This window comes from Mustela nivalis (genome assembly GCF_964662115.1).
Source record: "Mustela nivalis genome assembly, chromosome: X".
Lineage (NCBI taxonomy): Eukaryota > Metazoa > Chordata > Mammalia > Carnivora > Mustelidae > Mustela > Mustela nivalis.
This window is the reverse complement of record NC_139040.1, coordinates 102906371-102918434: the sequence shown is the minus strand read 5'-3', so window position 1 is coordinate 102918434 and position 12064 is coordinate 102906371.

Genomic DNA, 12064 nt, shown 5'->3' with positions numbered 1-12064 from the left:
ATAAGGCTATTATTAGGCAGGAATCATTTTAATTTTTAACAAGGACCAGATATAAATGAACACATTAACATAATAAATGAAGAGTGGCCATTTCAGGTATAAATCAGAAGTAGTAATGGATGCAATTTAGAACAAGGGAATATTTGGACAATTATCATATCACATTACAGAAGTAACAAGACAGCTTTCACAATAAGGTGGTGACGGGAGAGATATTCAGAAAACATACCTTCAAAATGGCCATTACAGTTTGGTCGGTGGTTGTTTCAGAGGATCTATCTCCAGAGAACATGAATACTCAGCACATAAATAAATGAACAAATGGTCCATTTGACAACATTTAGGGCAATAACAATCAAAAATGACTACAGTAGTTATAGGAGGTATTAGAAGCATGGACTCATAAGATAAATGTACATTTAGAGAACTACAGTAAAATATTCAATGCTCATAATTACAAAGAAAGAAAAATAAAAATGTAAGATTTGAAACACTGCACAATGACTAATTTCCTAGTCAACCTAGCATACTTTGTAAAACTAGTATAGGAGTCAGCCTCCAAGGAAGTTGTCAATGGCCAGACAAATTAACAACTAAAATACAAAGCAATATGCCAGGATGACAAACATTGTCAACCATTTATTGCCCTAGCCATTAGTTCTAGTGTAATACTTTCACCACAGATCAGAGTAATTCATTCTACATCATGATCTAGTCCATATACATATACCTTTGAAAAAAAGTATCACTAAACAATTCCTAAACTTACTACATGTAATGTTCTCTGAGGTTTTTTGTTTTTTTGTTTTTGTTTTTTGTTTTGTTTTTGTTTTTTTTTGGTTTTTGTTTTTGTTTTTTTGTTTTGTTTTTGGTTTTTTTGTTTTTTTGTTTTTGTTTTGTTTTTGTTGTTTTAAACCTTACTACATGTAATGTTCTCTGAGGTTTTTTGTTTTTTTGTTTTGTTTTGTTTTTGTTTTCATTTTGTTTTTTTGTTTTGTTTTGTTTTTGTTCTTTTAAACCTTACTACATGTAATGTTCTCTGAGGTTTTTTGTTTTTTTGTTTTTGTTTTGTTTTTTTAAATTCTAGTTATTTATTTGTCAGAGAGAGAGAGAGAGCCCAAGCAGGGGGAGCAGCACAAGGAGTAGGCAGAGGGAGAAGCAGGCTCCCTGCTGAGCATAGGAGCCCAATGTGGGACTGATCCCAAGATCCTGGGATCATGACCTAAGTTGAAGGCAGATGTTGGCCAAAAGCATATGAAAAGATGCTCAAAATGACTAGTCCTATGAGCAATGAAAATCAAAACCACAATGAGCTATCACCTCATACCCATGAGGGTGGCTGCTATTGAGAGACAATAACAAATGTTGGCAAAGATGTAGAAAAATTGGGACTCTTGTGCACTAATACTAAGAATGTAAATGGTGCAGCCATTATGAAAAAAACTGAGGCTCCTCAAAAAATTAAAACTTTTTTTACCATATAAACCAACAATCCTACCTCTGGGTATATATCCAGAAGATATCCTAAAGGAGGATCTCAGAGGGATATTTGCACACTCATTTCATTGTATCACATGTCCATCAAGGGATGAATGAATAAAGATAATGTGGTATAGGGGCGCCTGGGTGGCTCAGTGGGTTAAGCCTCTGCCTTTGGCTCAGGTCATGATCCTGGGGTCCTGGGATCGAGCCCCACATTGGGCTCTCTGCTCAGCAGGGAGACTGCTTCCCTTCCTCTCTCTCTGCCTGCCTCTCTGCCTACTTGTGATCCTTCTCTGTCAAATAAATAAATAAATAAAATTCTCTATAAAAAAAAAAAGGATAATGTGGTATATGCATACAATGGAATATTAAGTAGTCTTTGAAAAAGACAAAAATCCTGTCCTGTGCTACGTGACTAAACCACAAAGACATTGTGCTGAGTGAAATAAGCCAGTCACAAAAGGACATATACCAAATGACTCCACTCATATGAAGTATCTAAAGTAGTTAAAATCGTATAAACTGAAAGTAGAAAGGTCATTGCCAAGGACTAGAGGAAGAAAATTAATATTTAACAGATACAGAGTTTCAGTTTTAGAAGAAAAATTCTAGAGATCTGTTGCATAACAATGTAAATAAACTTAACAATACTGAACTGTATACTTGAAAATGGTTACAATGGATGCTATGTATTTGTCACATTTACAATTATTATGTGGAGCACAGGATGGCATACGGTGAGGTGTGGTTCAGTAATAAACTAAGAGAATTCAAAGAGACCTTTTTTCCTCACAGGTCCTGCAGGAAGGAACTGACCCACTCATTAAGGCAGACTATAGACACACACTGGATGTGAATGGGGCACAGGCCTGAAGTATGGGTTCATAGGTAGAGAGCTTTGAGGATTTCCAGCTAAGACCAGACTGGCCAACTCAAACCAAAGGAGCAGGGTTTTGTAAGCCCCATGGGAGGGAATCTTGAACATGGGTCACATAAGAGGTAGACACTTGGAGGCAGGGGAGATCACAAGGATTGTTTGTAAATTTATACCAACAACTTCCATTTCCTTTGACTCAGCCAGCAGTTAACTAGGGCATGCACCTGCAAAAGGGGCAAGTGTCAGTTTAAGGTCCCCGAAGTCGGCTTGGCCAGAAAGAATGGATGCCAAGGCAATAATACCATGGAGTAACTTAACTAAATGCTCAACAGTGGTGATTATAATGTGTTTTTAAAACACACACACACACACACACACACACACATACACCCCAAAGCAAAACCCACTTTGAACTTCTAATTAAGCAAAATGAATATCTACAAAGTTTAAAAAATGTCAAACAGAAGTACCTGGTTGGCCCAGCCTGAAAGGCATGTGAAACTTGATCTTGAGGTCACGAGTTCAAGCCCCACATTGGGTGTAGAGATTACTTAAATAAAATTTGTTTTTAAGGGGCATCTGGCGGGCTCAGTTGGTAGAGCATGTGACTCTTGATCTCAAGGTCGTGAGTTTGAGCCCCATGTTGGGCATGGAGCCTACTTAAAAAAATTTTTTTTGTTGTTTTTAAAAAAACCTTGAAAAATAAATAAATGCCAAACATACCTATACCATAAGAATAATTTCTAAATTATATAATTTAAATATTATTTTCTTCCAAGTTTAAATATGAGTATCTAAATCATATCTGTAAACCCCCCGCCAATTGCAAAGCCCAACACGGCGCTTGATATTGTGACCCTGAGATTGTGACATCAGCCAAAATCAAGAGTCCGACACTTTACTGACTAAGCTACCCAGGTATCCTAAATCATATATTTAGACCATTTCTATATGAATAACTTTTATAATAAATATCCATCTGCCAAAATACTCTCACTTCAAAGCTAATTTATACAATTTGTTTCCTAACAATATTTTTAAGGCTAATAAAATAGATCCTTTTTAAAACATTAGACTCAGTAAGTAAATAAACATTGCTATTGTTTGATGAGATGGCCGAAAATAGGTAGGTTCATTCTCAGAGCATCTCCCTTATGTTAACTGTATTATTACAGAAATGCCTAAGTATCTGGAGCAAACAACATGCAAAATAAAATTTACAAACAAAAATCGTGTGTGAAAAGTTTATCTTGTTGTCTAAGGTATTCTGCCCCAATTCCATTTTATGATAAATGGTTATAACACAGGAAGTACAAGGATAAAGCCTTTTGAGTTTCTGTGAATAGTTTATATACAATATGTTCAAGTATTTGGCTAGTATCTGGCTTACCTTTGGCTCATTCTTCTGCTTTCATGGATGGACTTTTTTTTTTTTTAATTTATTTTTTTAATATAATTTTTTTATTTTTTATAAACATATATTTTTATCCCCAGGGGTACAGGTCTGTGAATCACCAGGTTTACATGGGGGCTTAAGTGGGTACGAGAAGAATCATGGATGGACTTTTATTGTTAATTCATGTTTATTGTTATTTATGTCAATGATTTCCTGAAACACAGTGACTCCATTAAGTGTCTTTCATCTACACAAGGAGTCTTTTTGGTTCAATGGTAGAGAACATTCCTTTATAAAGTGTCCAATATTTTTCTCCTGCTTGTAGCAAAGAATAGCTTACCAAGCAAAATATTCCAACACTCTATATGAAAGAATTTCTGCCTATTTAAAAAAATTGCTTCCATCTCTTGTAATATTTTGTGAAAGGACTGTACTATGTATATTTAATCTTGTCGAATAGGAGTACAGATTTTAAAATAAGGATATTTTTAAAATAAAGCCTGAAAAGATGCTGAAATTTAGAAAATTAAAAAAAAAAAAAAACAAAGACAAAGTAATCAAAAGACTGAGATACTATTTTAAAGTATGAACAAACAGATGTATTGAATCCTATAAGCTATAAACCTTTGCGGGAGAAATTTAAAGACCTATACATTTTCAAACAATGTAAGGTATTTGTGCCAATTAAATATATAATGTTTATGTTCATTACCTTCTTACAATAGGAGAAATATTTGTCAGGTAGCAGACTCAGACTCCAGATACATACTGAATTGAATTACTCAGCTACAATTCCAGGGAACAGTTTAGGAAATAGTGTCCAAGTATACCTATTAGAAAAAAAAAAAAAGTTGAATTCATTTTAATGGAGAGAACTTTCAAGAAAATGACGTAACTTCAGTTCTTTCACATTGCAATTATGACGCACACAGCTCCAACTAGTTAATGATTTTATGTTTTCCAAATACCAGTGATACTGATTTCTGGACTTATAGCGCTAGATGTTTTATTCCTTTTTCTAAAACAACTTTACCAATTAGAAGTAAAATTTTACTTCCCTTTGGAACAGTAGAATTAGGGCATGCTTTAACTGAGCTTCATGTTGCCTCTGTTCAGATATTGAAGTCTTCCTTTTAACTTTTAAAAAAGGTTTGTTTATTTATTTGAGAGAGAGCGCACGCACAAGCATGGGGCAGAGGGTCTGAGGGAGAGGGAAAGTCTCAAGCAGACTCTGTGCTGAGTGAGGAGCCCAAAACAGGGCTCGATCCCGAGATCAGGACCTTACCCAAAACCAAGAGTCAATCACTCAACCGGCTGTGACTCCTGGGAGCCCCTGAAGTCTCCCTTTTAAAAGTTGGCCAAGAGTATATGCCGTGCAAATCAGGAGCAATACAGAAAATGAATCATCAGTAATACAAAATAAAGAGAGTTCTAAAAACTAAAGCAAAAGTTTGGAGACAAATAAAAGAATCTGCACAGGAATCTCTTCATATACTATACATAAGCATTAATCAGTTATGTTTAAAATGAGTCTCTTTAGCCTTCAGTTTAGAGGACTGGTAGACATGTATAGAGTTTCATATAATAACCACGTAATTTAACTTCTTAAACCACTCCTCTCTCCAATTCTTACGTAACCTATGTGCAATTTAACCTATCTTCCATTCCCCAAGATCATTCTATGGGGGAAAATATCCTTTAAGTCCTTTATGACACCAATCATAATAATCTATTGTGTGAAATTCAGTGAATTCTTTCCTAGCTCTACTTGACTGTAGACGTTCTAAATACTTCAGTTAACCTTAGGTATTCATGATTTTTTGGAATGAATTTGCTTATTGTGATCTTTTTGAGAGTTCTGTGTCTATGTATGTATAACCACTGTTTCATATATTATTCATTTGTGAGTGCATACAAACATTTGCACTTGACATTCCTGAGATCATATCAAACACATTACTTTTATCATGGAAACCCACTTTATTTTTTGCTTGTTTTTACTTATTAATCTTCTCCATGCCATAAACCAAAACTCATACATCAACAGAGTACTTTTAATCCCCTTGCAGTGTGCTTTTAGTTCCATACCATGAATTAATATATACTTCCTATATATACTATACTAACTATATATATACTATACTATACTATATATATACTATACTAACTATATATACTTCCTCTCTCTTTCACTACAGAATTTGTCAACACTAGAATACTTTTTAATTGAACTTTTAATAAATTACAGATTGGCATGCAGTTGTAGAAATAGATCTAGATAATTCTTTACCAGGTTTTCCTCAATAGTAACATCTTGCAAAACTATGGTGCATTATTAGAACCAGGCATTTACACTGATGTAATTCAACAAACTTATTATTCAAATTTCCTATTTTACTTGCAGGTTTATATGGCCCGTTCATAACTATACCCATGTCCTTCCCACCCCCAACCCCACAATTCCTGACAACTGACAGCTAATCAGTTCTTCATTTCTAAAATTATTTATTTGTGGGGGGGCTGCTGGGTGGCTTTCAGTGGGTTAAGCATCTGCCTTTGGCTCAGGTCATGATCTCAGGGTCCTGAGATAGAGCACCACATCAGGTTTTCTACTCCTACTTATACTCTCTGTGTGTCAAATAAATAAATAAAATATTTTTAAAAATTCTTTATTTTCAAAAATGTTAGATAAGTGAAATTGTAGAGTATCTAAACTGTTGGAATTGGATTTTTACACTCTGCATAATTCCCTTGATATTCATTCATACTGTTACATGTATTAATAGCTTATTCTTTTTATTCCTGAGTAATAACATGGTATGATTTATCATTATTTGTTTACTCATTCACCTGCCAAGGACACTGGATTGTTTCCACCTTTCAGCTACTATAAATAAAGCTGCTATGGAACATTCATGTACAGGTATTTGTGTGATACATATCAGATATTGAGGATAAGTGCTCAAGGGTGCAATTACTAGACTCTGTGGTAACTGCATTTTTAGTTTTTAAGAAATGACCAAACTGCTTTTCAGAGAGGTTATAATATTTTGCATTCCAACCAGCAATGTATGAGTGGGCTGATTTTTTTACATCATCACCAGCATTAGGTGCTCACACGATTGTTTTTTAATTTTAGTAATTTTAGTTGTTCTTATAGGTGTATAGTGAGATCTCATTATGGCTCTAATTTGTACTTCCCTAATGGATAACATGTTAAAATATATTTCCACGTGTGTATTTGCCATTTATAGATCTCATTCAGTGAAATATCTGTTCAGATTTTTTACTTTTTTTAATTACACTGTCTGATTTTTCATTGTTAAGTTTTAAAAGTTCTTTATATATTCCAGATACGTGGTTTGTAATTATTTTCTCTCAGTCTTTTTATACTCTCAACAGGGTCTTTCTGAGAACAAAACTTTAAAATTTTGTTGATGTGGAGTTTATCAAACCATGCTTTATGTGTGAAGTTTAGAACTCTGTCTCTGCACAGATCCTGAACATCTTCTCCTATATTTTTTTATCAAAGATTTTGTATTTTCGGATTTAATATTAAAGTTGATGATCTATTGATTTAATTTGTGTTTAAATGTAACACCTAGAGTCTCTACTTCTCTTTTTTGTAAATTTCCAACTGCCCAAGCATCATTTTTTGAAAAAATAATCTTTCCTCCATTAGATTGGTTTTGCACCTTTGTCAAAAATCAGTTGAGCACATTTGTACAATCATTTATTAATGTTTATCTCTGTCTTATAATCTGAGCTGTAACAAGATCTTCCGAGTAAACTGAACATGGAACTTTAAGTCCCCAGATGTTAGAGCATCTTGGTAAATACCTTTGGCTTTTTTTTTTTTACTTACCTTAAGTAAGTAGAAAACCATTTGTGTGCAGGTTCATAGTGAGCAGCCTACTGGACTGCTTACTGGAACAAGAGCCAATATATTTCAGCTGAAGACAATGGAATGAGTTCTCTATTAGATATTATTCAACCAAAATGGACCAGATACACAGAAATACATAAATGTTATAAAGAAAACTGTTCTCTACAATTAAGATCAAACAGTAAGTAAAATCCAAACCCCAAAAGGTACAGATGTTAGAACTGGAAGAAAAAGTATTTTTGTAAACATACTAAATGAACTAATAGGACAGAAATTTTATAAAGGTTGGGACATGTAAAGGAAATTACACTTATATAAGGTTATTAAATTTATGAAGTAATTTGTCAAATGACACTTGTAAAGTGGGAATTGAGAAGCGATACAGTAATGACTAATTAATAGTGAAAAATTGAAGGTTTCCCTTAAGATTAGAAATAAGACAAGCATATCCAAACTCAACATTTCTATTCAGTTTTGTAGCTAAGGTCCTCATGAGTACAGTAAGACAAAAAGAAAGAGAGAGAGGTGTCTGGGTGTCTCAGTTGAGTAAGCATCCGACTCTTGGTTTCAGCTCAGATCATGAGCTCAGGTCATGATCTCATGGACCATGAGATCAATCCCAGGGTCAGGCTCTTCATGCCTGCTTCAAGATTCTCTCCCCTGTCCACCCCCCTCCAATAAATAAATCTTAAAAAGAAAAGAAAGAGACAGAATGGGAGGGAGAGAAGAAGGAAAGCAGGGAGGGAGGAAGGTCAATGTATAAAAATCCATTCCATTTCTATATTTTAGCAACAACAAGCTTAAAATTAAATTTAAAATGTTCTTCAAAAAATATGTTCTTCATAATAGCCTCCAAAATTCTAAAATACTTCTAAAAAATTATGAGAAATATGCAGTACCTCTAAACTGGAAAGTACAACACACTGCTGAGAGAAATCTAAGATGTATAAAGATTGAGAAATATACCATGTTCTGTGAGTAGGAGACAATATTCCTAAAATGCTTATTCTCTCTATTTGACCTCTATATTCAATGTATCCCAGGCACAATATCAACAAACATTATTTTGTGGAAATCAATAAGCTGAAACTAAAAATTTTACAAAAATGAAAAAGATCCAAACTTTTTTAAAACTAAGCAGTTGAAGGGGGCGCCTGGGTGGCTCAGTGGGTTAAAGCCTCTGCTTTCGGCTCGGGTCGCGGTCTCAGGGTCCTGGGATCGAGCCCCGCATCGGGCTCTCTGCTCAGCGGGTAGCCTGCTTCCTCCTCTTTCTCTCTCTGCCTGCCTCTCTGCCTACTTGTGATCTGTCTGTCAAATAAATAAATAAAATCTTAAAAAAAAAAAAAAACTAAGCAGTTGAAGAAGTTACAATATCTGAATATGCTGTTTGAGAAAGTCCAATTACATGTACCACTCCATGGAACACCAGAAGCTATAGAATGAGACATATTTAGAGCCAATTGATTTTTGATAAAAATCAAATATAATTTAATAGAAAAAAGGTAGCCTTTTTTGACACATGGTATTAGAATAGCTGTCATGTAAAAAAACATGCAAAACAACAAGAAAAATTAAGTTACTAACTTAAGCCACACAAACACACCCATATACACACAGAAAACCCACATGGATCAGATATAAATGTAAATGCTAAAACTGTAAAATACCTAAATGAGAAAATGAGCGTATCTTCACAGCCTTTCAGCTCACAAAGGTTGCTTTGATAGGACACCAAAAGCATTAACAATAAAATAAAAATATTAAAAATTGGCCTTGGGCACCTGGGTGGCTCAGTTGGTTAGGAGTCTGCCTTCAGCTCAGGTCATGATCCCAGGGTCAGGCTCCTTGCTCAGCGGGGAGTCTACTTCTCCCTCTGCCTGTCGCTCCCTTTGCTTGTGCTCTCTTTCTCTCTCCGACAGATAAATATATTTTTTTAAATTGGCCTTCATCAAAATTGCTAAAATGGACTTTATTAACTTCAAAAAGTTACTCTTTGAGAAGCATAATTAAGAAAACAAAAGTAGGGGTGCCTGGGTGACTCAGTGGGTTAAGCCGCTGCCTTTGGCTCAGGTCATGATCTCAGGGTCCTGGAATCAAGTCTCTGCTCAGCAGAGAGCCTGCTTCCCTCTCTCTCTCTCTCTCTGCCTATTTGTGATCTCTCTCTGTCAAATAAACAAATTTTTTTAAAAAAAGAAAGAAAAAGAAAACAAAAGTACATGCACAACATGTGAGAAAGCATTTACAATTTATGTAATCTGAAATGATAAATATGCAGATTACAAAAGAAAGGATGTATCGCTGTCATTTCTCACTTGAAATTCACAAGGTAAGTATTTGTCTTTGTTAGGCTCAAGATAAGAAAGCATCTGGGCCCAGCATTTCCCCTGCAATGTGTATTCTTATGAAAAACTCCTTAAGAATAATAATGGCCAGAAACTGGAAACAATCCAAATGTGCAGCAACAGTAGAGAGGGTAAACAAACATCATATTCTTTTTAAAGATTTTATTTATTTTTTTTTATGAGAGACCAAGAGGGAGAGGGAGAAGCAGGCTCCCTGCTGAGCAGGGAATCTGATGCGGGACTCCTTCCCAGGATGTTGGGATCATGACCTGAACCAAAGGCAGATGTGTAACCGACTGAGCCACCCAGGTGCCCCAAACATCATATTCTTAAAAGAGATTATTATACCGTAATGAAAATTAAAAAACTACAGCTACATATAATAGCATTATAATAGCATGGGGAGTCTTGCCAACATAGTGTTGATATAAAGATTCCAATTATATGAATTAAGAAAACATACAGAAGTATACGATATGATTTAGACATATATCATTTAGTCCTAAAATTATTTGAAAAGTAAATATATGGTTAACATAAAAGGCAGAATGAAGGCTATGGGGGCTCACGCATGGGGAAAGGACACCTGGGTAATGTTCTATTTCTTAGAGTCATGGTTAAATTATACATTTATGTTTTATATATGCTTTATGTATATTAGCTTATCTCTAACTATTTTGGAGGGGGAAAAAAAAGAGTCTAGGATTTTCCTAGCCAGACGAATTCTACTCTTCTTCTTTAACACTTCCAATACACTCCAGATGTACATGTTTTTGCTATGATTTGGTCTTACTTTACATTTCTGTCTTCCCCCAAGTATGAGCACTAGTGAAAGGGGCCTGGGTCTGTTGTTTCTCTCCATTGCGAAGAGTTAAATGCAAGAAATATTTACTGAAGTGAGCTAAATCAATACAAGCAAGTGTCTTGTAAGAAGACAGAATGGATGACGCGGTACCTGTGCTGTTTTCTCCTTTTGCAGTTGAGACCAAGGTCCAGAAGTCGTAAGTGCCATGTCAAGTTAGAGTCACATAATAACACAGTCACCTCAGGACAGAATGCCAGGCTTTACAGGTCTGTTTCTCCCTTTCCACTACTTCATGTCATCTAGGAGTGGGGCAGTATCTACTTGGGCAAGCTCTGATGAATCCAATTTTCAAAACTTTTATGTATGAAAAAGTTGTATGCTCATGGTGACTGAAGGAACAATTTAAGTGACAAACTGGCAGCTTGAAGTTCCAAATTGGCCCTCAAATGAGTTTTAATTATGCTGCATTTTTTTTTTTTTTTTTTTGCCAGTGGATGGATTTGGAATGACACTGGATGAACTTGGTGCTCTAGAGGTCCCTGAGGTCACCACCACTGCTTGGTATACTCTTAGCTCAAAGGCACATTTATACTGCCTTTTGGCTGAGCAATTGCAACCTGCTTTACGCGACCCGCCCTGTCCTTGTTAAATGAGGTGAATTACAGACTATGAATGTGACTTAAAGACCACATAGGTTGTTTATGCTGCTGCCAGATTAAAACCCAAGTCCTTTCCTCCCTGGCCAGAGATCTTTATGCTACTCTACCTTGTTTAAAACTTTTGCACAAAGAATTCTAAATTGTTAGGTGAGCAGATTAGAATTTTCACCTGTGACAAAACTGCTTTTAGTGTTTCTCGTGTATTTCCTCCTAGTTTACCCACTTTAGTAATTACATGTAAATTGCACTATGATGAGATGATAAATGTTATATAACCGTGCTATGGACATGTAATAAATTATAATTGTTATTTTAGATATATTTCATTTGTTTCTTCAGTAAATATTTATTGAATGTATAACTGCACATGGTGGTATGATAACCATTCAGAATATGGCAAATAGACTGGACAGGCATGGCCCTGCGTTAGTGAAGCTTGCATACAACCAATAAGAAACACAATGGCTAGCTTAATTATAACTGTAATTATTTAACTGTAGCAGTGCTAAATTACAAAGTGCCTGCTGGCATGAGAGTGTAGAACAGGGAATACTTGACATAAGATGCTGGGAATTAGGGGCACCTGGGGGGCTCAGTCCTTAACCATCTGCCTTTGG